We start from the raw sequence: 25,479 nt of genomic DNA, 5'->3' as shown, positions 1-25,479 counted from the left end.
CCCAGGTTGAAGAGGCACAGCCAGAGAAAAGGGGCCAAAGCTGCGAAGGCTGAAGCCCCAACAAAGTTTTGAGGCCTGAGGGAGCCAAGTGTTGCAGTGGAGCCAGGGGGCCTTTCCAAAGTGATCAAGTACCACTTGCAAGGAATGGGCATAGCTACAGAGGAGGATGGAGGCCATGATTAAAATGACCCTTGTAAAAGAGTATAGGAAAACTCTCCTGAGTTCATAACAGGGGAGAACTCACCAGTCCTGCCAGAGCTGACATCAAGAAAAGAATGGCAGCTGTAATGTTCTGTCAGCAGCTGGTCAATCAGGATCATCCCTGCCTGTAGCACTGTGGCTATTTCTGGCCCACTGGCAGGGCCAGGAGAAGAGATGAGCGTTGGACAATGGAGAGGGGTCAGGAACACCGGATGCCCAAAGAGGAGCTTCTGATCCTGAGGAGCTGGCAGAGAGGGCCCTTGAAAGCCCAGAGGGGCTCTGCTGCTGAAGCTCTCTGGGACAAATGCTGCAACTGCTGGTTGGGAGACGTGCCAAGGGAAGGCATGACCTGGAGAAGCTGGCACTGCAACACTCCTGCAGTTAAGTTTACTTTTTTTTTTTGGTCTTTGTTGATCTGCCCAAGAAACAGGGCTGTAGCCCTGAGAGAGGGGGAGAGAGAGAGCAGCTGGAGCCAGCTGAAGCAAGCCAGCAAGGGCACCAGCTTAAAGAACCAGCCAGAGTTAAGCAGGAGGAGTGGATGGACAAACTGCCAGGTGCCACAAAGGTTTTTGATGTGGGATGCTGAAGCATCTAAGGAGTAGCAATCCCCCCAGCAAGTGATGGGGGGCTGGGAAGGCTCAGCCATTTATTTTCTCTTCCACTTTCTTTTGGGAGGGCCACTAGCTTGGGATTAGCTGACACTCTATGGACACTTGAAGCTTGAGGACCAGGGATGCAGCTGGTCCCAGTAGGTGCCCTCTGATGGAATTTACCTAAATTTCCTTCCAAGCAAAGTCATCCATTGTTCCTTCTCCATGACTTCAGCCTGACCGAATGATTGGAGGACTGGCTGAGCTGTGGCCCTGGTAAACCAGGATCAAGACAGCAATGGTATGGCGGAATAAAGGACAGAAGAGGAATGCTCCTAGAGAGACCAGGGACAACAGGCACAATAATAACTGGGTGGCGCTAAGACCAAGTGTAGGGATACAATCCCAGATTTGATGACTAGTTGCACCCTGAGCAGAGAAGCAAGACATTTTGCTTGGGAATCCTCTTCCAGCCACCCACTTCGGGTTTTTTTTTCTTTTCTTTGTCTTGGTCTTCTTACCTGTCAGTCTGGTTGCCCAAGTTATGTCACATGTGATCTGAGTAACCTAGCCTGTATTGTTTTAACCTATGGCCTCATAACCTGAGGACAGGGGCTTGAGTCCAGGTCAAGGTGTGATGCTTTTCAAATCAGTTGGTTGGCCTCAAATACCACCTGCCCCTGATTGGGTCAAGAAGGTGAGGTCAGGAGAGCTATTTAAGAGAGATTCCCCAGGAAGAGGGGGAGCTATGTTGGGACCTTCACACTGCAATTTGAACCTCTGCAACTCTGTCTCTTCCAGGATGCTGGAGTGAGTAAATTTACCAAAAACTTAACTAGAAAGGTAGCTTAAAGTAATTTAGAAGCGTATGAAACTGCTATCAGCCAAGTTCTGTTTGCTAAGGTATTCTTTTGAGACTTCTCTGATGTATACCCCTCCCCAAGCCTACCCTCTCTATCCAATAAAGCTATCTACTATAACCAGCTTTGGGGAACATGCTTGAGAGGGAATAGATGCACCTTTTTATTCCCTTGGCTCAGCTGACTAAGGGAGGCAACTGACTGCTTCAGGTTAAAGGGAAGCACCCCAAGATCTCACAGTAGGTCAAGTGCCCTCAAGGTCTACAAGGCCTGTGTACCCTGGGGAGTACAGGGCCTGAGCAACAACCAGACCCTGGGTGGTGGCAACAGTTACTCCAGGCTTGCGGGTGTGCTCTAGAAAGGGGGTCAGCCAGTCACAGACACCCTAGGGGAGACACTCGAAGCTTGGTAGGTGGTCAGGCACAGTGAGGTGGGTGGCTCAGCACAGGAGTGCTTCCTGCTGACCCACCACAAGCACGCCCATCATCAATGTTCCTTCTAAGGAGTAGCGGTCTGAGTGTGCCACTTCGGTCCTGCCTTGCCCTTCTGGTGCTCTTCACCTGGGGCAGGCAGCGGGGCCTGTGGGGCTGGAGCCTGTCTGCCCTGAGTGAGGCTCCACTGGGCGCTGGGGCCTGGTGTGGATTTCAGGAAAGTGTTCCACTCCCCCGTGTTGCCTCAGGGAGAGAGGAGGCATGTGGCATCAGGGGCAGGGAGTGAAGCAGTTCCCTGCAGCCTGCAGAGCCTGCCCCAGCCTTCATCCCTGCCTTGCCTCACCTCGGGGAAGAGCTGCTGCCTGCCCTGAGTGAGGCTCCACTGGCTACGGGGAACTGCTCTGCAGACTGTGCTGACTCTGGGAAGTGCTCCACTCCCTGTGCCTCCTTGCTCCCCGAGGTAATGCAGGGGAGCAGAGTGGTTTTCCAGGGCTGGCGAAGCCCATGCCAGGCCCCGCCTCTGCCTCAGCTAGGGGAGGAGCTTACCTGTAAGTGTTCCATGCTGTAGCCCAGCTCCGTTCCCAGTGGGTGCACAGCCTGAAAATGTTTGTGCAGGACCAGCCTTTTACTTGTGCGCAGCTGTGTACATGCACACCTTAGAGGGAACCTTACCCATCATAATCCCTAGTCTTGGCTGCAGTTAACTTTCAGTGCTTCTGAGGAAAATGGGTGTGTGGGGGGGGGGGAGCCAAAACCTCAGTAGCAACCATTACAGGAAAAATACTCTTCTTGTCCCCATGGGGCAACTAGCAAAAGCCCAGAAGCATGAGTTAACAGATGCCACTCTGTACTGCAATCTGGGGATCAAAAATACAAGTCCACATATCACTTTTCCTGCCTGGAGAGCCAGAACTCCCTTTTTATCATCCTCTCTTTAAATTTATCCCAGCTCTCCCAAGCTGGTTATGGAGCTCTGATTCATTCTCCTGCTGCTGAGCATACTCTTCTGCTCTGGGCTGCAGAGATCTTTTCATAGTCTCTGAGCAATGCAGTTTGGGAAGTCTCAGAGGATAGGGGGAATCTCCTGGGTCTTCCAACTGTTGCTCTTCACATCATGCTTCAGGCATTGCTATTCCTAAATCATTCCTGTCCAATGCTTATTCAGTCTTCTCCTGACAAGAGAGTCTACTGCTTTCCTAGGAAGTCTGTTCCACTGCCTCACTGTTTGGGCAGTGAAGAATTTGTTTCTGATAACTGGTCTAAATCTACTTGCTGTGATATGAAGCCATCGTACCTTCTGCAGCAAGGGAGAACAGTTGTTTTTCCTCTTCTTTATGGCAGTCTCTCAGGTAGTTGTTCTCCTTTAGTCATCTCTTTTGCCAAGTTAAACCTGCAGCTGCTGCTGAAATAGCTCAGTTAGAGCACTAGATCAAAGGTCCCTGGTTCAATTTTGGGCTTTGCCAGACTCTTGCCCCTCTTTTTGGAGACGAGTCCCCATGGCCACAAGGGACAGGACTAGGAGCAGTGGTCTGAAACTGCAGCAGGGGAAATTCAGATTGGAAATTAGGAAGAACTTTTTCACTATGAAGGCAGTTAAGCATTGGAACAGGCTATCCTGAGAAGTTATGGAGTCTCCATCCTTGGAAGCTTTAAACAGCAGGTTAGACAGATATCCTATCCTAGGGGGTGTCAATCAGGGGTACATGTACCCCTGGGGGTACTTTGAAAGGTCCCAGGGGATATGCAGAGGCGGGCGGGGATGGAATGCTGCCACCCCATGCCACTGCCTCACTGGGGCAGGGCAAGAGCAGGGCCACACAGACACGGTGCTGCCGCTGCTTGCCACCCCCACTGCTGCTCACCACCCTCTGCCCCCAGGGGGTACACTTACTCAAAGGCTGAAAAACTACTGTCCTATCCAATCCTACTCTTCTATGATTATGCCTAGTTCTCTCAACCTCTCCTCATGGTTTGTCTTCCAACCCCTTTACCATTTTTGTCACTGGCTCTGGATCCTCTTACTTCTGCACATCCTTCTTAAAACATGGAACACCCAGAACTGTACACAGAATTCTGGATGAGGCCTACCAGCACCAAGAAGCATTATCACCTTCTATGTCTTATGCTAACACTCCTACTGATGCAGCTGCGAATTGCGTTTGCTTTTTTTTTTTCTTTAACAACTGTGTCACATTGTAGACTAGAGTTGAGTCTGTGATCTGCCAAAACCCCACAAATCCTTTTCAGCTCTCCTACCACCCAGCCAGTTCTCTCCTATTCTGAATTTGTGCTTTTGATTATTCTTCATTAGGTGTAGCACCTTGCATTTGTTTATGTTGAACTCCATCCTATTGGCTGCAGAACAACTTTCTAATCAATAAGGATCCTTCTGAATGCTGTCCCTATCCTCTAAAGGGTTTGCAGTCCTCCCCAGTTTTGTGTAATCAGCAAACTTACTCAGGAAGCACTCTATTCCAGCATCCAAATAATTAATGAATACATTAAAAACCACTAGACCACTGTGGAATTCCACTCAAAACCCCCTCTTTCTGACACTGATTCATTTGTATTAACCTTTACTTGCAGTTATTGAGTCAATTTCGTATTCACCTTGTAGTAATCTTTTCAGCTGGGGCAGAAGTTGCACACAAACCGGTGTAAGTGATAAGAAACTGGTTTAAACCTGTAACAGAACAGAAGCTCAGTGCACATAAACCAGTTTCAAAAAAGCTGAAACTGGTTTAAGATGAACCTGGTTGAAAGAGGGCCATCCCGGCCGCAGCAGGGGAGATCGCTGTGAACTGTACCATCCTGGGCTGTGAGAGCCAGATGTGACCTGACATCGTCATCACCAACGAAGAGGCCAAGGTCGTGATTGTGGACGTCACCATCCCCTTCGAGAACTGGCGCCAAGCGTTCACCGATGCCTGGGGTCGGAAGCCGGAGAAGTATGCCCTGCTGGCTGACATCCTAAGGGGCCATGGCTATGATGTGACGGTCAATGCACTCATCGTGGGAACGCTTGGAGCCTGGGACCCCAGCAACGAGAGCATCCTGCGTTCCTGCCACATCTCCCGCTGCTACGGCAAGCTTACGCTCTGCCTCGTGTCGGACACCATCCGTTGGTCCTGTGACATCTACGTGGCACACATCACGTGGCACACATCACGGGCCACCGCCAGTACTCCCAACTTCACCATGGACTGGACCCAGAGGGGACCGCCTGAACCCGCCCCCCCCCCACCTTGCACCAGATAGACTTTCACTTGTGAGAGGATTCTTCAGCAATGGATGACCCCGTTCCACCCAAAGAGGACCCCCACAATGAGACTATATGGACTCAGACACTTTCTTTGAACCACTTCCTCCACCACTGCAGACCATTGTAATGGGTTTGTGTGCATCTATCTCCTTTCTCGCTCTGTCGCGAACCCCTCCCCCAACCCTGGTTTAGTTGGCTAACGTTGTATCTCCTGTAACCTAGTTGCGTTCCCCTCCTCACCCCATCCCGCTATTGTTAGTCCCTTGCTCTGGTGATCTGTATTTCCCTACCGGCTTTGTCACCTTTTTTAGATTCCCAATCCTAAACATCTACTAATAAAAGTCTATCAGACTTAACCAGTTTGACCCAAATCAGTTTATGAAAACTTCTTTCCCAGATCCCTTCCTGGTTCAAGTTAAATCACAGTCCCCAGCATACTTTCCAACCTTGGCCTAGGCCGTGCTGTCTGCTCCAAAGAGCAGGGCTGGCTCAGCCCCTCTACCCCCTAGCTGGAGAAGTGAGGGTTGGCTGACAAAGGGTGGGGACAAGCCTGGCTGGGAATGGAGCCCAGTCTACAGGGGGAGGATTGCAGCCCCCTAGACCCACAGGCAAACCTTGGCTGGGGTTTGGGGCTAGGGAGGGGTGTTAAACACCCCTTCCCCCACTTTAAACTTACTGCTGGCTGCAACTGTGGACTACAAATCCGAGGCACCTGGAAGTGGGAAGAGGAAGTGATGAGCAACTCTGCAGAGTCCTGCTACTATAATTCTGGACTGCAAATCCCAGAGACCTCAAGGGCAGCAGGAAGAGGAAGCAAACACACTCTGGAGAGCTGTTCTCTAGTGCCCCCTGGCTTCTGGCCTGAGCCACTGCAGGGATGTGGCTGCATTCCCTGAATCAAAGGTAAATGTCTGTTCACTCCTGTTTCAATTTTATCAATGCAGTTTACACTAACCTGCAAAGACTGAATTGATTCAACCTTGGGATTTCCAACTGTTCGTACCTAGTCTTTAAGCCCACTTATCTCTAAGATGATTGGGAAAAGGTCATGTGGGACTTCGTCAAAAGCTTTGTCTAAAGTTAAAATACACTATTTCCACTGCATTCCCTTCATCCACCCAGTTACGATGTCAAAGAAAATTGTTCTTAACAAATTCATGATGGTTGCTAGCAGTAGAGGATCTAGGATTTTGAAAAGGATGGTATGGAGGAAAGCAGTGATATCACTGCCTGTAAATGTTTTACAAGTTCTCCTCTATGCTGCGAGAATAACTGAATGCTTTTTGGGGGGTTAACACTGGGTTTCTCATGTGAAACAGAGGTTGATTCCCTGCTGTAAATGCAAATTAAAATTCAGCTTGCACCAGAATACCTAATTTGATGTGTGGGGGGCATAGCCATTTGTCCCCGAGTCGTACTTGGATTTTGTTTTTGTTGTTTCCTGGGGCCAGGCAGACTCTAGGATGTTTTGTTCCTGTGGTGAGTCTTGCTGAGATTTGGGCAGGGATTTTGTGGGGGACTGTTATCACTGTAATGTCTGGGCCAGAGCTATTGTAACTAGGGTAGTCTTCCCAAGTCAAATGTCAACTGTAGGAAGAAGGCAGCAGGACGAGAGTGACCGGGAGATCCAAAAGTTGACCATTTGCAAGCACAAGGCCTTTTGTGCTTGGCAAAACAGCACTGGCTCCAAGCAAAAGAAACTGAATCACAAGGCAGAGGTCTAACATGAGACCTGTGATATGAAGAACAAATGGTGGGAAGACCAGGTAAAGTAAATTCAACATCTTGCTGACATCTACAATATGTGTGGGGTTGTTTTTTTTTTTCCTTCAGTACCACCAAAGCCACTTATGGTCTGAGCACTTGGGGACCAACCTCCTTGAGACCTGAGGAGGAAGAAGACCTGGTCCAGGAAAGATGAAACATCAATGTCCATTGGAAGGAGCATTTTGAAAACCTTCTCAATTGAGACTCTGCTGTTGATGAGAGGGTTCTCAACTCCATTCTACAAAACCCAGTCAGATATGATCTCAGAATCCCCACCCAATCCTTGACAAGGTGAGGAAAGCCATCAAGCAGATGAACAACAAGGCATCTGGAGTGGATGAAATCCCTGCTGAAATCTTAAAATAAGGAGGAAAGGAGCTACCATCATGGCCTCATGCCCTCATCTTAAGGACCTGGAATGATAAGGAAATCCAAGATGACCTCAGGGACACCATGATTCTGACAAGAAAGGATCTTCAAGGAAGGAGACCAGTCTCACTGTTAAAACAACAAAGCGATTGCCTTGCTGTCTAACACAGGAAAGATCATTGCAAGAACCCTCCTGAACTCTCTCTCTCTTTCCACTTGCTGAAGAGATCCTCCCAGAATCTCAGTGGGTTTAGGGCATCAAGAGGCACAACTGACATGATCTTCACAGCTCACCAGGTGCAGGAGAAATGCCGGAAACAAGACAAGCTTCTCTACATGGCCTTCTCTGAACTCACAAGCTTTTGACTCTCAGCTGAGAAGTGTGGTGGAGGATCCTTCTTAAGTACGGATGCCCACCAAAATTTGTCACCATTCTCTACCTGTTCCCTGTTGGTATGTTAGTGGTGGTTCTCAGTAATGGATCTATCACAGATCCCTTTGAGGTTAAAATAGGAGTTAATCAAGGCTGCATCATCACTAGGGAACCTGGCGTTCCCTTTTTTTGCTGCAAATTTTCTGTATTTTAAACCCCAAAAGCCATGATTTTAAAGGAAAGCCCTCCACACAGCCCCCTTTGGCCCTCCTTGTGCCCCTCCCTCCCTCCCTACAGCCTCCCAGCCCTGCTTTTGCCCTTAACCCCCCCGCTGGATGAGGTTCTCAGGTACCAGGGCTACAGGCCAGGGACATGGGTCTGCAGCCCCCTGCTCCTGGTAGGAAGTGGCGGCTACTGCAGCAGAGCAAAGCCCAGCTCCTCCCTTGCTGCTGGCTCCCCCCACTGTGCACACTTCTGGGGAGCAGGGTGGACTTGCGCCCCCCAGATCTGTGAGTGGGGTGTGTTAGCAAATAAAAAAAAAACAAACTAGGATTCTGGACTAGCCTAACGATTGATATGACACCTTGCTCAATGAGCAACAGAAAAGCTTTATTAACTACAAGTATTCAAATTCAGATGAGCCCAAACCAAAGGGAAGTCTAGTAATTAGCTATAAGGTGACGATTTCTCCCCAAACAGGTGACGAGAGACTGTCTGTTTCCTTCCTGTTCTCAAGATAGCTGGGGTGCAGCAGCAGTTCTTGTCAGGTATTTCATTCCTGAAACATGTGCTGTTAGTTGTTTCACTGCTTTCTTATACCCTTAGTCCAGCATCTTCAAAGCATTCTTTTAGTTGTATAAATCAAGAGAAGGCCCCAAACAGTATTTGACAGGAAAATCCGGTTAATCAAACTGCTCATTTTTGATTATCAGAAAGTTACAATTTGAATGAATTACCTTCCTTGGTGACAAGAGGTTATCCATTTCTACTCAGTTTGCACCATATCAAGAAACTGATTAACCACTAGGAAAAATGCAAGGTTTTGTGGAGTGCCATTGGAAAATCAAGGGAACCACCAGACAAAACAGAACTAAATCAGGAGGAGACATCTATCACGTGGAAAATGACATAACATGAGTTAATTGCAAGAGACTACTATCAGGGTGTGGGCACAAGCTGCTCGCTTCAGGCTTGGGCACCCACCCTGCTAGCAGCCCTCTCCCAGGGCCTCCGCAGTCCAACGTGTGTGAACCAGCACTGTGGAAGCTATCTGCTGCTGTGAACTCTGTGCTGCCCTGGTGAGGCATCCCCTGCCTGCAGCAAGGACAACAGTGCAGGGTTGTGTGCAGGGACACTGGCAGCATGGAGCTTGCAGCAGCCAATGGCTTCCTGCATGGCTCCGCTGTTCCCTGCAGCACTAGGTTATATGCTGGGCTGTGAAGCACCCAGGGCAGCAGGGTAGGAGCCTGAGCCTGAAGTGGGCAGCGCACAGCCCCCACCCTGCACACAGATCTGGGGTGTGAGGGTCCCCTCTTCACCCCTGGGAGTGTATGCAGAGGTGAGGAGTCAGTCCCATCCACCCGGCCCCCGGACAAGCTGCGCACGGCCGTCTCACTCCCTGCTGGGGCCCTGTGGCTGTGCATTGTGGCCCTGGGCCCCCAGTCTCACACATTGACTGGCTGGGCAGCAGCCCCAGCCCCAGTCCCAGCCCTGCTCAACTTCCTCCCTCCGTATGGGGGGCCTCAGTTCTTCCTTAACTTACCTGCAGAAGCTGCTCCCCAGGCTGCCTGGGGGCCATGTGCATATACATGCACATAGCACCCCTTGCCTGACTGCCCTTCTCCTGCTTCCCTCAGCCTCTTGCAGGCTGGAACTCTGCCAGCATCCAGAGGGCTCCTTGCACAACTGAAACCTGTGGGTTTCTCCGATTAAAATGAGAAATCGGCATTTGCTTCTGGTAAAAGGTAAAACCTGTGGTTTACTCTGTTTTTCCGTGGGAAATGGAAAACCCAGATTGCTGGTCATCACTCTAACACTCTTCTCAATATTCCTTGTCACAATGCTACATCTGACCACCAACAAGCTTCAAGCCAAAGTGGAGCTAAACTACCGAATGTATGGTGAGCTGTTTAACCTCAGCCAACATCAAGCCAAAACCAAGACTGTCCCAACCTCAATCACGGAGCTCCAGTATGCTGCTGTACTCACTCAGAAGCAGACCTTCAGGCAATCATCAATGTCTTCTGAATGTTAAGCAGTCCCCAGCTCTAGTAATCCAGATCTATGATGAGGCTCTGGAGAACCTATTCCCATACCTTGGAAGCCATCTCTTGTAGAAGGCAGACATCAACATCAAGAAATCCAACATCAGCTCAAATGTGCAAGTACAGCCTTTGGACGCCTGAAGAAATAGGTGTTTGAAGATCATGACATCAGATCTGAAACCAAGCTCCTGGTTTATCAAGCAGTAGTGATTCCCACCTTGCTGTATGAAGCTGAGATGGGGACAATGTACAGGAGACATCTAAAGTTGTTGGAGAAGTACTAAAGGTGCACCAATACATCCACCGATGTAAAGAAAATTTACTGTATCGGAAATCGGCCATATCAGGCTGATTTTAATTTGGCCGGTAAGTGGCCCGTCATGTGCACAGCTGCAGTGCAGCACAGGCAGTGAGGAGCACAGCCCTGCAGTGTGGAGAGCTGCCTCCAGCTGGTAAGTCTGTTGTGGTGGAAGGGGGGGGCAGATCAAGGCCCCCACCACGGTGAGGGAGGATGTGGGGCTGGGGCAGGGCAGGCACAGGACAGAGCTGCAGCTCTTTGGGGGGCAGCTCCTGCCACTCTGTACTGCTCACTGGGACCTGCTCATCTGGCGGCTCATCCAGCACTCACCTGCTCATCCCGTGGCTCCCGTTGCTGCTCCTGATGCTTGTCTGGGTGGGGGGAGTGCTCTTCTCAGTGGGGTAGGGCTGCACTGCAGCCACAAATTCACTGTAGTCCCTCTCCCAGTGCCATAGCCACCTAGCCCAGCCCTGCCCCGCCCCGGCCTGCCAAGAACTGCTTGATGCAACCCCCGCCCCAGCTCACATGCCCCTCACCCTCCCAGATGAGCAGTGATGGGAGCCACAGAATGAGCAGGCAAGCGCTGGACGAGCTGCCAGATCAGCGGGTCCCACTGAGCAGTGCACAGTGGCAGGAGTTGCTCCCCAAAGAGCCGCAGCTCAGTCTTGTGCCTGCCCTGCCCTGGCTAGGCAATGCTTGCCCCAGCCCCACACCGTACCTCACTGTGGGGGCCTTGATCTGCACCCCCCCAACACACACACACACAGACACACACACACACCTGACTTACTAACTGGAGGCAGCTCTCCACGCTGCTGGGCTGGGCATCAGAAATTGGATTGGTATCAGCTGATCTGCCTCCTTAAAAACCAGCTATCAGCATTGGCTGCAAAAATCTGTCTGTGTACCCCTAAGAAGTACCATCAACACTGCTTGTGGAAGAGTCTCTGTATTCAGTTGAAAGACAGATGCACCAACATTAGCATCTTCCTGCAAGCAAACACCATGAGTACTGAGGTGATGATCATCCAGCACCAACCTTGTTGGGCTGGCCACATCATCTGAATGTCTGACTCCAGTCTCCTGAAGCAAGTGTTTATTCTCCTAGCTCAGCCAAGGTATACACTCAAAGAGGAGAGCAGAAAAAGCACTTCATGTACTTCCTCAAAGCCAACTTAAGAAAATGCAATATCGAAGTATCCCTCAAGTTGACAATTGCCCAGGATTACCCCATATGGAGGAAGAAGGGATTAAGAATCCAGTGCCACTCACCCCACATGGAAACAGATGTCCAAGAGACAGTAGATTCTGTTGATTCTGGATAAGCCTTATTAACCATCTTCAAACGCACAGGTAAAACAATCATGGAAGACAATCATCCTCAGTTGCGAGGGATCGCTGAAGAAGAGAAGAAGCAGTTAGTTAGGCCCACACCAAGTGTAGTTGGTGACAGGAGCTGAGCCAAGTTCCTTTGCACTGGCCATAGCTAGTGAAGTGGGGTGAGGTTTCTTTAGTGCTGAGTGTGGTCAGCCAGGGAAAATGAGCAGGCTGCTGTAATGCAGGGTGTGGCTGGGAGGACAGACTGGCTGTTTGAGAGAATTAAACTAGATTTTTTTAGTATGTGGTGCAACTGGGGTGGGCAGTGTTTCAAGATTAAGGACAAGGACAGTAATGCACATTAGGACTGCTCTTACAGCTCTGCCCAGGACCATACTGGATCAGCTACAAGTGGCTTCTTTCTCTGAGCTCATCGGAGACATGGAATAGGTACATAAGATGTAGTCCTATTCCTGGAAAAAGCAAGGGAGAAGCTGGGAGGCAGGTCCTTGGGTTGATGAGCCTTTTGTGAGCATTCTGAAGCCAGTGGCAGAGTGTCATCATGACTGCCTCTTCTGCTCTTTCACATATAGGGTGGAGAATCAGGAAATCCATCACTTGCTTAAGTTGGAGACAGGATATCTTTCCAGAGGCTCCACAAGATGTAGGATCCTTCAGCATCACCACATTCTAATATTTCCTCACCTTTTGCTGCTTAACATCCACAACCATCACATCTAAGTCTTGACTTCTAAGTGTTTCATCTTCTGTTGGATCTCATTCTGCCATCTTCAGCTATGTTAAAGAGTCCTGTGCAAAAGGAAAAATTTATTTCTCATACAAATGCTTGCAGATTGCCATCACATTATGTCTTAACCTGCCTTAGATAAACTCAGCAGACCCAGCTTTTTCAGCCCGTCACTGTAATAAGGAAAGTTCTCTACCCACTGAAACACCCTGGTAGTTTTCCTTCCACACTCTTTCCAACTGCCAATACCCTTTAATATGGTGGCCATCAGCACTGGATGCAGAACTAGCACTGCTGAGGCTGAACGTGAAAGTGCTACATCTACCCTCTCTGCCACAAGGTCCCAGCAGCCACCTATGCTGTGTTTCTTAATCACCATGCCCCTTAACAGGTAACAAAGAAGTGGGCTGCGAGGGACATCCAGCCCCCTGCCTGAGGCAGGACTAGCCCATCCAAGCCGTCCCATGCAGCCCTAATCCAGCCCGCACAACTATGATCTTTGCAACCTTCCCCCTTGCGGAGCGGCTGCTGGCCCGGGTGCTGCCTGCCCCCTGAGGAGCTGCTACTTGGGTCTCAGTCCCTTCCCCCACCAGCCGGGTGGCGGAGAGAACGCGCCTCGCACCCCGCCTCCCCGCAACACCTCGGGGCATGCTGGGAAGAGGCCGCTTCGGCGAGGCCGCCATGTTGGATTTAAAGGGGCGGCCCCAGCGCCGGCGCCTGGTCGGCTGAGGGAGGCGCTTTCTGTCCGCGGGCGCCGGTGGCGGCGGCTGCGGGGGGAGAGCCAAGCCGGAGGCGGCAGGCGGGACCGGGTGAGTGCCCTCCACCCCCGGAAGAACGGACGGAGTGGCGGGCGGCTTGTATTAGCGCGGCGGTGAAGGCCCAGGCCGGGCGGGCGCGGAGGCGGAGGCGGAGGGGGGCGACGACGCGCAGTTTGCCTGTCGTGCGGCTGCAGCAGCCGGGGAGCGGCCCGCTGCCGGGTGTGCTGGGGCTTGTTGCGATGCGGGGCTGCCCCGCCCGCTTCCCCGCGCCCCCTCCCTTGCTGGGGGGAGGAAGAAGGAAGGCTTAACCTAGTCTCGCCTCGCTTCGGGGCTGAGGTTGGGAAGGGACTGCTCTGAGTACAGCTTTCCATAGCCCCCAGGGTCAGACATCGTGAGGAGCTGAAGGGCCCTCCGGAGGGCACTCAGTCTAAGCCCCTGCTCAAGCAGGGCCAGCCCCAACTACATCATCCGCTTTGTCCGCCTGGGTCTTCAAAATCTCCAAGGATGGAGGGTCCACCTCTGCTCTGGGTAGCCAGTTCTAGGGCTTCACCACCCTCTTCCTGAGAGTTTTTCCTAATATCTGACCTCAGCTTCCTTTCACATGGGTTTCTTGCACCTTCCTTGGAAGCATCAGGACCTGGTCACTTGCATCAGCAGGAGCAGGACCACTAGCTGGCTCCTGTCTCACATTTAGTTGAGCCTTGACCTCCCTCAAGCAGGACAGCGGCACAGTTGTAAGGGCTGAAAGTAGAGTTATATAAGGGGTCCCAGGAACAAAGTAGTAGGGGGAAACTCAGAAAAATGCAGGGATTGTTGGGGAAAGCTTTCCTTGGCAAAGTTTGGCCTAGTTCCTCAGCCTTGTAAAGGAAGAGGGCAGGCTTTGTGTTTGGAATGCTTAAAGCTAGACTGGAGCAAGCCCTGAAGAACAGGGACTAATCCTGGTTGTCATGGGGATGGACTACATGGGACCTAATGAAGCTCTTCCATCTCAGGTGTTTTAGACTTTGATCTGGGGAATATAATGCATGTTGCAGGCAGAAATATCCCCAGCTCAGGAGAGCATCTAACCCCAATGTCCTTGTAGCATGTGACCAAGGCTACATAGTATATAGTACAATGGCAAGAGAGGGCACGGCAGAACCAGGAAAAGACCAATTCCTCTATCTGTCCTGCTGCATATGTGGTGGGGTAGAGACCTTAATTATCAGGGGCAAGGCAGAGTTTAGATTAAGAACTACTACTTCACAGTTGGTTCCAGCTCCTAGCTGCCCTAACTTCCAAGGGAAGTGGTGCTGGCTCCTACCCTGGGGGTCTTTAAGAAGAGGCTTGATGCCTACCTGGCTGGACTTACTTGAGTCCAGTTTTTCTCCCGCCCAGGCGGGGTGTTGGACTTGAAGATCCACAAGGTCCCTTCCGACCCTACTTCTATGATTCTATGAAGCACCAAGTCCCTCTGTTGGAGGCAAAATCCTCAAAGCTGGGATGGAGGTTGCTGCTGCTGTTGGAGGATGATGATCCATGTTAGGGGTCTGTACCCAAGTAGCTCACTTCCTTATTGGAAAGATGATAATCAATGTACTTTACCCCACATTTGAAAGTGTAAAAACTAGGGTGGACTGAACCGGCACAGATGTAGTCCACTGGGAGCCAGGGTGTCCCCAGTGTATTGGACGGGTGAATACATACCACTTCAACAGTCATCAGAAGCTGTGGCCAGCAGTTCCCTCCCTAGCCTCAGATGGCTGAAGGTTCCTTGTTGGCTGCTTTTGGCCGTACTCCATATTGTGCCCTTCAACTTTATCCTCTGAACTTCCAGCTCCTGCTGTGTAACATTTTAGCTGACAAGTTAGTTGTGGAGCATCACTTGGGACTGTGGTCTCTTTCCTAGACATGCTTCATCCTCCTCTACTTGCTCCAATCCCCTCCATCCTGGAAGTCCCTTCTCCGTATTGGTGGTGCTCCTCCTTTGCAACAGAAGAGAGTAGGGATGCATGCTTTAGGAGCGGGGCAGACTGTAGCTAGTCTATTGAGGAGATGCAGAAACAGGAGCCAGGGGATACTTCTGAGAAAGCAGGATGCCTCTTAAAAGACAGGGTCATGGCTGGGGGGTCATTTAAGTTGAAGGAATTGCTTGCTAGTGAATGCTCTTTGGGTATACTAGCAAATATGAGCTCAGTGCAGACCAGCCCTTTGCCCTGCATGCTGCTGTCCAAACGTGAATATGATGGAACCTGTAGTAGGAGTGCAGTTTAATTTGCAAAACTTTTCATAAAGCTACTAATTTGATCAAACCTCATATATATGTATATTTATGGGGGTGGTGGGGTGGTAATGGGTTTACTTAGGTGGGTGACAATTGTGACCATCTCTGTAAGGTTTTGTTTTTAAGAAACCATTCCAAGTAGTAGCTCTGAATGCAGCTATGTCTCCATCTACCAAGTGCTCTGTCTCTTTCTAGAGACTGATGGACCCACATGCCTTTATTGGCCAAGGTGGATAGAACTTTTTTTAATAACTATGTGTAATTGTCTCATTGATTTTAATTACTACTAAATGAGTATACACATAGTTTATTTTAATCTGTTTTTGCATTTATTCTGTTTAGTTTTCTAAGGAACTTTTGGTTGGTAACCATTAAAACATGTTGATTTACAGTTAAACAACAGTCTTTGTACTGACTGGTACTTCTTTCTAACCAGGATATGTTAAAATTGACACACATTCACTTTGCCAGTTATAGCTAACCATATATGTATTTGGGTTGTAAAGTTTTACATTTGTTCAGAAATGGTGGATGGGTCAGTTTTTATTTATTAGGTGATCAGTCCCTGTAGTCATTGTGAGTGTCAGGGTCATTTTGGATGGAAACTGAAATGTTGCTAAAATGCGTGCACAGCTTTATAAAACCAATACAAGAATCTTAAAATAATTTTAAGTGTACTGTATAACACTTTTTGTATTTAAGAAGTTAGTTTTAGACAAAGGAAGCCTTATCCCTGCTTGACTGAACTGTTTCCAACTACCATGTTCTGAACTTCGGAGGTAGTGGGATCTCTTCCTGTCTTGCTTCATTTTATCTGTAGATGGGAAGGGGGTAGGAAAGAGACTTTCTGCTCCTCCCACTTCTAGTGGTTTCCCAACTTGGAATGAGTTAGTTGAATAAATCTAAAAAAGCAGAAAATAGCCTCTGGATGAAGCAATTGCTGTCAAAAGCTGGTTTAGCATTTTAGCAGGCTCTTGTTCCAGACACTTAGCCTATGATTTGATGAGCTCAGTAGTTTAACTTTTCTTTACCAGCAAATGCAAACTGCTTATTACTGTCAGTATAATCAAATAACATTTTAGAGATTAATACTGTCAGAATTCTAAGTGTAATTTTAAATACCTTATTTGTATGTTTTTTAATTTTACTTTTTTATTTCATCTGTGGTTTTATCTGATCATGAGCTTGATCATAAACACTGCTCTAAATATTCTGCAAATTGACTGCTGACTCCCTTCTGTCCTCTGGCATTGAATAAACCGACTTTGGCAAACAAGGGTCCATGGATCTGCAGCCTAAATGTATAGAGAGGGCTGGATGAGCATGACCTATATATGGAAGATGAGGATCTCCTTGTGGTGGGAAGGCAAATTGGAAAGATAGAATGGGACTGGATAAGCGATGTTTTTGGGCTCTGCATGGAGACTGGGTTGTGATATATTACAGCCTTTTTACTGTAGCAAGTAGCTGTGAAGGGTGGGATGAATCTGTCTGATCTGCATGTGGAAGTAAGATATTGATACATGGTGAATAACTGACCTGTGAGCTAGACCATAGTTTATGGTAGTGGTTCTCAGGGGGCCACGAGCAGGTTTCAGGGGGTCTGTGAGGGCTGCAGATCTGGTGCTGTCATGATCTCTGAAGTTAGCTGGGGCAGACCATGCCCAGGCTGAGCCTGCTGCCACTGCTGCCAGGATCACAGAAAAACATGGATTTTCTTTCTTAAAGGGGAAACATGCAGGAAACGTTTCAGCCTGCAAAGAGACTGCCTGGGGCTGCAGGGAGTGGGAGGAGGTGAATCTGGCAGGGGTTACCATATGCATGTGTGCATGTGTACACATGCATGTGGTAGCCAGGCAGTGGGGGAGAGCAGCTCCCATAGCTTCCCACAGGTAAAGTGGGGGAGGAACATGTAACAGCCTTCTCCCTCCCCCCCCCAGTTTTTGCACCTACAGTGGGCACAGGGCTGCAGCCTGGCTGAACCAGTTAGTGGTGTAGGAAGGCAGAGTGGGACAACAAGACTTGTTGCCCCAGCCAGCTGTGGAAGCAGTAATGGAGGAGGGGATGTGCACTGCCCTCACCTGCTGCTGGAGAGGGGGTGGGGAGCAGCACAGGTGGTCTGAGGGGAGCAGCAGCAGCCAGGCCATGCCCTCCCCCCTTCTGTGGGTTGGGACTGAGGGGCACAGGCAGACCCAGGGGGCTGTGGGTTGGGAGTGAGGGGGGGCCTCAAGTCCAAAAAGGTTGAGAACCACTGGTTTATGGTTATGTGGTTGAGGTTACTCCTGGCTTATGGCCTATGTAGGACCTATGTGTTATTCTGGATATAGATATTGGGGGTTTCTGGTTATTAAGACTGCACTTTGGAAAGTGGACTATAACCTATCTGCATTAATTTGGAGACTGTGACTGGGCTGTAGATGAATATTCATCTATCCTGGTAATAGTTCAGGATTTTAACTGTGGTGTTACTTACTGCACTTCCCATGCTCTGAAGCAGACTTAATTTGAGTGAAAAGTTTCCTGTCTTTAATAGTAGAGTCCCTGAGTGGGTGGGGCTGGCTTGGAAGTAAGACAGAGTTCATACTTACCCATAAGCCAAGAGGAAGGAGTCTCCTGCTTGGTGGATGAATGGTGATAAGGCTTTGCTTTGGACTTTGGCATTCACAAGGTGTTTTTCCTTCAGATATAGCTGGAACCAGCACTGCCTGATACTGGATTAAATTCCTGACTTGAGATCCAGAAAGACTCTCTACCATTCATGCATACTTAGCCTTTACAGAAGGTTTTGAGGAGGGGAATATCTGCCTGCCTGTCCACTGTTATGTCGCAGTGGAGCTCAGACACCCCAAATGTGCTTAGGGGTTCTGCTTTTGCATTGTGCAGTGGGTGAGAGAGATTCCTCTGGTTCAAAACCTTGATCTAATTAAGGGGTTTTTGGTTAAGTAATAAGCTTTTGCTGTCCTGCTCTAAAATACTAGTGGGGACTATTTTTACTCTGCAGCAGTAGAGCAAAGTCTGCATTGTATGTTCAGCCCAGGTTTGATCCAAGCTGTCAGGAGTGAATGAAAAGGTATAGAAATAAGGGGGTGGAAGAGCAAAGGAGAGCTGATCACTTAACCCACCCTCTATGGCCACTGCAACGCATCATCCATCACTTGTATGTGCCTCTATGGAAGCAGCCAAACTAAGTGGCCTTTCTGGGGTGGGCTCTAATGCTTACTCTGCACCCATGTAGCCCATTGTCCTAGGGGTCCCCACTAGATGGGCCCCCAGTAGTACTGTAACACAAATAATTACAGGGGTAGTTATTGCATATCTGAGGGCTGAGACAAAACTCTCTTTCGGAATGTAGAGGAGGCAGTTGGCAGAACCTCAGTTCTATGCAGGTGGCCAAGGGAGGGGGGAGGGGGTTGTGGCTTACTGTGCTGCATCATGGTGCTGTCTCACTGATCAGCACACTGCAGAGATCAGGGAGACCAGAATCTTAGTAGTGAGTGACAGGGCTTTCTCCTACAGTGTCTGGAAAGTGTGGTACTGTGCTGTGCTTATTCCTGTATCCTCAGGGCAGGAGCCCTTGGGATTGGCATGCCTTGCTGATGGCTGACTCCAGCATTGTTCAGCTTTTCTGTGCTACCAGGAGACTGCTGATCAAGCTTCCTTAGCTTGCCTGCATCTCCACTCCCCTTTTTCCCCCTCCCCCCTGCTGCAGTAGGTTGGTTGATTGCTGTGCTGTCTAGTGCCTCTGCTTTCTGGTGGGAGCAGAGGTCAGAGCAGCAGGTCTGCTCTCATGTCTCTGGGCATAAGTGCTGCCTGCAGCTTTCTGATTTCCACGGCATCTTGTGGTCCAGGAATGCTGATACCAGACAGGCTTCTGGAGGAATCAAAAGAGAGAGGGTGTGCGTGTGTGTGTGTATGTGTGTGTGCGTGCGCGTGTATGTGTGTGTGTCGGGGCTGCATCTTGGGGCAGAGATGAGGCTCAGTACCTTGCCACAACAAAGAGCTGTTCTGAGCCATGCTAGGAAGCCTTGGCTTTTGGTAGGCTCATAACTAGATAGTCCTTAAATACACAGTAGAACTGTTCTTGCAGCTATCTCTGGACTGTATTGGATCAAATACAAACAAATCATTTCTCTGGGCTCACAGATCTTGAGTATGCAGGGAAGGTATGGTCCTATTCCTGGACAAAGCAAGGGAGTGGCTGGGAGGCAGGTCCTCGGGTTGTGCTCCCAGCTCTGTATCCTGGGCCCTCTGAGGCCAGTGGCAGCAGTCATGCTACAGACTGCAGTAATCCAGGCATGAAGTAGACATGTCTCAGTGGTGCCAAAAAGTGCTGAGAGTGCAGGCTGTGCCTGCTGCAGCCTGTTTCAGAAGAATGGACAGCTAAGGGTCACTGCCTTAATCTCCAGTTCCTGGAAAGAGCTCAGTGCAGCTCCTACTGACACCCATGTCAAGGCCCTGACCTCAGGAATACTTTACAGAAGGCCTTGACATGAGTGCAGATGTGGGGCTCATAAGGATCACTTACTCTTTAAACATTGTAGGCTATTTGAAGAGGCCAGAATCAAGCTAGACCAGGGGTTGGCAATATTTTAGGGCAGAGTGCCAAAAATGCTCACAACCTGGACTTGCAAGATGTTGATGTGCCTAGGGGTGGACAGCGGGGGAGCTATGAGGGGCCCAATCCTTGTGGCTGCACCGCTCTGGCCCCTTCCCCATTATCTGCTCAGAGGTACGCTTGCCAAGCAAAATGCCTTTGCATGCCTTGCCTGCCATGGGATGCCTGTGCCAGGGGTTGCCTATCCCTGAGCTAGACCCTTTGCTTCTCTTGCAGGTGAAACTTAAGGGTCTTTACAGATTACTTTCTCAAGTGACTACTCTGCTCCTGAGCTGATAAAGGAAGTTTGCTGACTCACAAGGTCAGTCTTTCTGGGGATGAAAGCCCATTGGTGACAAAGATGTATTCTGTGCAATAACCTGATTGTGCATTACAGAGTAGTAGTTGTCCTTCAAGTTTGTGCATTTTAAGATCTCTGCTCAGATGGCATCTTGGCAACATGCAGAACTATGGCAAAATGTGCTTTGGTCTTGCCATGTTCTTGCCTGGGGGTGGGGACTTGTACCAGCTAGGTACCTGTTGGTACAAGGAAGGCTAGTCTCAGCAGGGGTTATTTCTCTGATTTTAAAACTGCCAGAGCAGTAGAATGGATCCTAGCCTAACTGAGGATTGGGCCCAGGCCATTCTATAGGTTGACTTGTCATTAAGTTCTTAAACTAAGAAGAGAAACCAGTTTCCCTCCTATTAAAACGTACCAAGTCAAGTTCACCCCCACACCCTGATATCCCCAACCATACCCCACATGGTATTTGCACACCTTCCCCTCCCCAAGCCCTTACCCCTGCTGGCCCTGCTCCCCTTGTCCTGGCCTTTCACCTGACACTTCCTTTTTCCTCCCCCTCCAGTTCTGCAACTCTGTCCTGGCAGCATCACCCCCTCTTGGTCCTGCCTGGGCCTATGCAGCCCAGCTTTACCTGCAGTGATATAGGCAGGCACAGGATGCAGCAGCAGCATGTTGCTGGGGGAGGGGGGAGGGGTCTACAGAGACTCGCAAAGCCCTGAGCTGAGCTGTGTTCCTGCTCAGATACCAACTGGTGACTTTTTGCTTTGTCTGTCCTTCAACCAAAGGTAGGGCAGATTATCCACCTTTATAGACTAATATACAGATAGAGCACAAACTTTCATGAACCCCAGTTCAATTCATCAGATGCTATCTGATCCTTCAACAGCTAGTCTTTTTCAGACCACAGATCCTCAGTCAAGCTCACGGTTGCTTAAGGTTTTTTTTATGGACAACATGGCTTTTTTTTTAAACAGACTTTACAAACAAATTTTCTTGGTGTATTTTTTTTCAAAAACAGCTTGCAACCCTGGTTGTAGCACAGCCTAGCCTGCCCCAGGGTTTTCTTCTTCTGACCATAGTTATGGACTTTCCCTGTATGCTGAAATCTGTCTCTTGAGCCAGCCAGGTGTACAGGCCTCCTACTATTGTTGTAGAGAAGGAACCAGGCATCCCCAAGCTGGGCACCTAGTCAACTAGTTTGGTGACTGAGCAACAGAGAGGAAGTCCCCTGTTTGCAATACCTGCATATTTTCTGTCTCTGCTTTCCTTCAGTGTTATGCTAGGGGCCACCTTGTATAGGCTGCACTGTACAAGGAGTACAAAGCAGCTGAAATCTACCTTGCCCACTCTCCCTGCCTTAAGCACAACAGCAGGGTAATTGAAAACCAGGCTTCTTGTACCACATTATGGCAGCTTGCAAGGTGTGTGGGGGTTTTTTTGTTTGTTGTTTTTTTTAACTAGGGATCCTTAGAGGTCTTCTGCTTAGTTGGGTCTAGGAAGAGAGAGTTTAGATGACTTAAAAAAAAAATGCTAACCTCTCCTTGGGCACCCCTGGATCTACATAGGATGTGGACAGATTTGTAGCTAGTGGATTGCTTTCTTTGTTGACTCCCTCTCCTCTATACCTGGTGGGTATGCTGGCCTCTCTCTAGCTGATATCCACCACCAACCCAACCCCCCCCACCTTTACCCTAGGAGCCTGCATTGCAGATTATTCTTGCAGGTTTCCTGCTTCTAAGATTGTAAAGTTTGCATCCTTTTGCTCCTGATCCTTAGTTTGACCCTTGGTTCTTTATCCTGTTCTTGTTGTATGGGATCCTATCCTGGTCTGCCACTTCAGAAGGGAGGTTTATTTAACCTCCATCTGCTCTCGCAAATCTGTTTGATCATGGTATTTTACACTTTGCTCAGGAGTGGCTGTCATATAGGAGGTTGTTGGAGCTAAAGTGTTCACCAGATGTGCATGCCTTCCATCAGGTAGATCTTAGTAATGGTCTGTTTAAAAACAGGTGCTGCTAGTCTACACTTCTGAAGCTTCTTTCACTGGTGGAGCTGCTTGAGGGCTAGACAAGCAATCTGAAAACCCTGAGTGAGAGATGCACTTCTAGGTCCCAGTATGTTTCACACTACCATGAAAACAGTTTTTAAGGGTAGGTAGAGACATTTGGGGAGGTTAAATTGGGTTCAGAATGGCTGCCTGATTTTAAACTTAGCTTGTCCCAGTGCTGACTTTACACTTAACAAACCTGTAATAGAACAGAAGTTCTGTGCACATAAACTGGTCTAAAAAGTGTAGAACCTGGTTTAAAATAAACCTGGATCTATGTAGTATTGGATTTATTTGATTTAGGTCAAATGCTGGTGCATGGATCTTCTGTCCTGTTCCCCTGTGGAGCCCCAGGGGCAGGAAAACCCATCCACTGGCCCCAGGCTCCCCTCCACTGGCACCAGGGTATTTTTGCATGCCAACTACCTAGTGACCAGCCAGACATATCAATTTGCATCCCACAAGCTGCTCCAGGTGCGGCTGCTCTTATCAGCATCAGCATTTAGCACTCCAGGAACCAAGCAAGTAAGTCCTGGGTGGGGGAGAGATGGGAGTGGTAGAGTTGCAGGGTGGGGGGGAACCCCTTCCTCTCTCCCACCCATGATTTGTGCCTACTGTCCATCCCTGGTAGACCCCCCAGTCCCCTTCAGCCTGCTGGACTCCCAACCCCTCTGCTAGCCCCCTCATACTGACTTATCTGCTATTGGGCAACCATTTAAAATTTATTTAACCTCTCCTTAATGCCCTGAATGGCCTCACAACCCCATTCCCTCTGACTTCTTGACCCCTGATCTTTGACCTCTTGACACGTTGACCTATTATCTCTCATCCCCGAACGCCCTGTACTTGGCCTAAAAGTTTGTCCCTTTTCACTGAGATAAGGGACTTCCTTTATGGTATCAGCCTAGCTTTGTGTCAGTAAGCATTTCAGAAGAACTCCTGCTTTCAATGTGTGTTCCTATACAACAGGAGAAAAGAACACAACCTCATGCTGTGCCCTTCTTCATTTTACCTTAGAAATGTCTAACATCCTGTCTTGTTTTGTTTTTGTCACCTGTCCCTTGGGATAGGGGCTCAGCTGCATGTTGGGAATTCTCACCACTTAATTGGAGGTGTAGGTAATCTGGCACAAAGACCTTTATCCCAAATGTGTGCACTTTACAACAGCAATTTTGAAATGGTGTAAAGGGCAATTTCATGCTCCACTCATGTTTTGCTTCCCTCCTTTTGCTAATGTCGTAACCATCCTCCATTTTGTTGGATGGTTCCAACAGAAGGTAGCCGTAAAGTCTCATGGTGCAGAAGAACTGAATGATTATTGTGAAAATATCTTTTATAGAATGTAAACAGAAGGGGGTGTGTGTATGTGTGTGTGTATGTTCCTTAAAAAGGGGCCAAAGTCTGTCCCTGAAAATATTTTATTAACCGGTTGGTTGCTTATTCTAAGATTTGGTTTTGGTTATTTTATTCTAACTCCTAACAGGAGTTTGTAATTCCCTGGTCACAGCCATGCTACCAAATTGACTGACCAGGACCCCATGGCCTGGTCTTCTTTCACTAGTGTCCATGGTAATGCAGTCCCAGCCCCTCTGCAATTAATCCTGAGGCTGTTACCATCCTACTCTTTTTATTCTGCTCCTGTGCAAGCAGCAACAGTCTGTTGTATCTTACACTTGGCACAGGAGTGTTTTGGGAAGCCAGTTGCTTTTTTCTTATACTGTATAGCTAAACATTTTTTTTTTTTTTCAGGCAACAAAAGGAAATGTTCTGGCTTTCCCATCTTGGGTATTTGGCATCCTCAAATGTCTTGCAACAAGCATATACAATTAGTTGAAACCCATCTTATTGTTGGAGTTGCTGTGAGCTGCTTTTGAACTAGGCAAGGGAGATGTGCCTGTAGTATGTTCCCATGTGCTATGTCATGATGCCTTGCATGATTTAGTTACAGAAGACCCCGAAAGGGATCAGGAACTTCTAGTGTTTCTCCTTCCAAGGTGTATGAAATAACTAATACTTATTCAGAGCTCCAAAACAGCTGAGCAGTTGCAAGGATTACTCAGCCATGCACCTGACCCAGGTAGAAAGATCCTGCCAAGCAGGGCAGGCTGGCCAGTTGTGTACCATGTTCCCAGCTCCTGTTGTTGGAACCATCCAATTTCTCTTCCCTGCCTTTCTGTGGTACTGTTCTGAGCAGCATGCTCTCTGAAGTCAAACTCCTTAGGAAGATCAAGGTGGTTTGGAGAAGGAACATTGGTCACAGATAGCAGGCAACAGGGCAGACTGGGGTCCAGTGAGAGGAGAGGTCCAAGAAGCAGACATGGAAAGAATCAGGGCTAAATGGGATGGGGAAAGGGGCAGGGGGAACCAAGCCCCAAACTTTGTCCAGCTCCAGACAAAAACCCAGAACATGGAGCTGGGCAACGTATTGAGAAGATGTCCTTTTTCTCCTGCCCAAGATGTTCAGGCTGCCTCACTTGCCTGGAAAGGTAAGCCCACATGTCTGTCCCCTCCTTGTAGCTGCTCCTATCATCCAGACTCCAGAGGCACCTTGAAGTTTTGACTGCTGAGACAGGACACACTATGCCCTTTTACTAGGAAGAGTGGGTAGATTGCTTATACAGCAGCCACTCAGAACTGGCCTCACAGTAGTGTCTGTTGCCATAGGATTCTCCTTGTTTGGAAGGCTATGTACCACATCTGTACCTGCCATCCCTGGGGAAGTCAGGAATTGGGGGTCTGTCTAATGCTAGTAAAACCCCTTAGGGCAGTCACTTTGAAGGAAATAAATTGTGGGGAGGTGGGTTTAGAGCATGGAGGTAACTGGGAAACTGGATTTTTGTGGCTGTGAGACAGAGCAGTTCTAATACAGCTTTTCCACATTCCTAGTCCTTGTTGCTTCCTACTACTTGTTCCCCTGGACTCTACATAGCAGTGATTTTCAACCTCGTTACACCCAAGGTACTCCTTGGAAACTGCTAGCTCTGGCTAGGGATCACTCCTATGTAGGAGTGAAACAGGGTGGTCAGCATGCTT

General features: G+C 49.0%; 1 protein-coding gene and 1 long non-coding RNA gene across 8 annotated transcripts in view; one reads left to right on the top strand and one right to left on the bottom strand.

Moving 5' to 3' along the window:
- Window positions 1-8,234: 8,234 nt before the first annotated feature.
- Window positions 8,235-13,118, bottom strand: LOC149873978 (uncharacterized). The gene is made up of 4 exons (XR_016443192.1): window positions 12,987-13,118; window positions 12,438-12,542; window positions 11,688-11,813; window positions 8,235-10,254 (listed from the first exon to the last, which is right to left on the bottom strand). It is a non-coding gene; the product is annotated as an uncharacterized LOC149873978 (long non-coding RNA).
- Window positions 13,119-13,133: 15 nt separating this feature from the next.
- Window positions 13,134-25,479, top strand: part of KLC4 (kinesin light chain 4) — a 51,260-nt gene continuing 38,914 nt past the window's right edge. For 5 of the 7 annotated variants that reach the window (XM_090054006.1, XM_090054001.1, XM_090053980.1 and 2 more), the window contains exon 1: window positions 13,134-13,289. The gene's annotated coding sequence lies outside the window, so the exon portion shown is untranslated. Of the gene's footprint in view, window positions 13,290-20,332; window positions 20,418-25,479 lie in introns of all 7 variants that reach the window. The other 2 variants (XM_090053987.1, XM_090053994.1) reach the window with 2 other exon arrangements.

This window comes from Crocodylus siamensis, chromosome 1 (genome assembly GCF_052110815.1).
Source record: "Crocodylus siamensis isolate JL-2025a chromosome 1, ASM5211081v1, whole genome shotgun sequence".
NCBI lineage: Eukaryota > Metazoa > Chordata > Crocodylia > Crocodylidae > Crocodylus > Crocodylus siamensis.
Note: the sequence above shows the minus strand (reverse complement) of the source record. Positions and strands in the feature narration are given on the sequence as shown.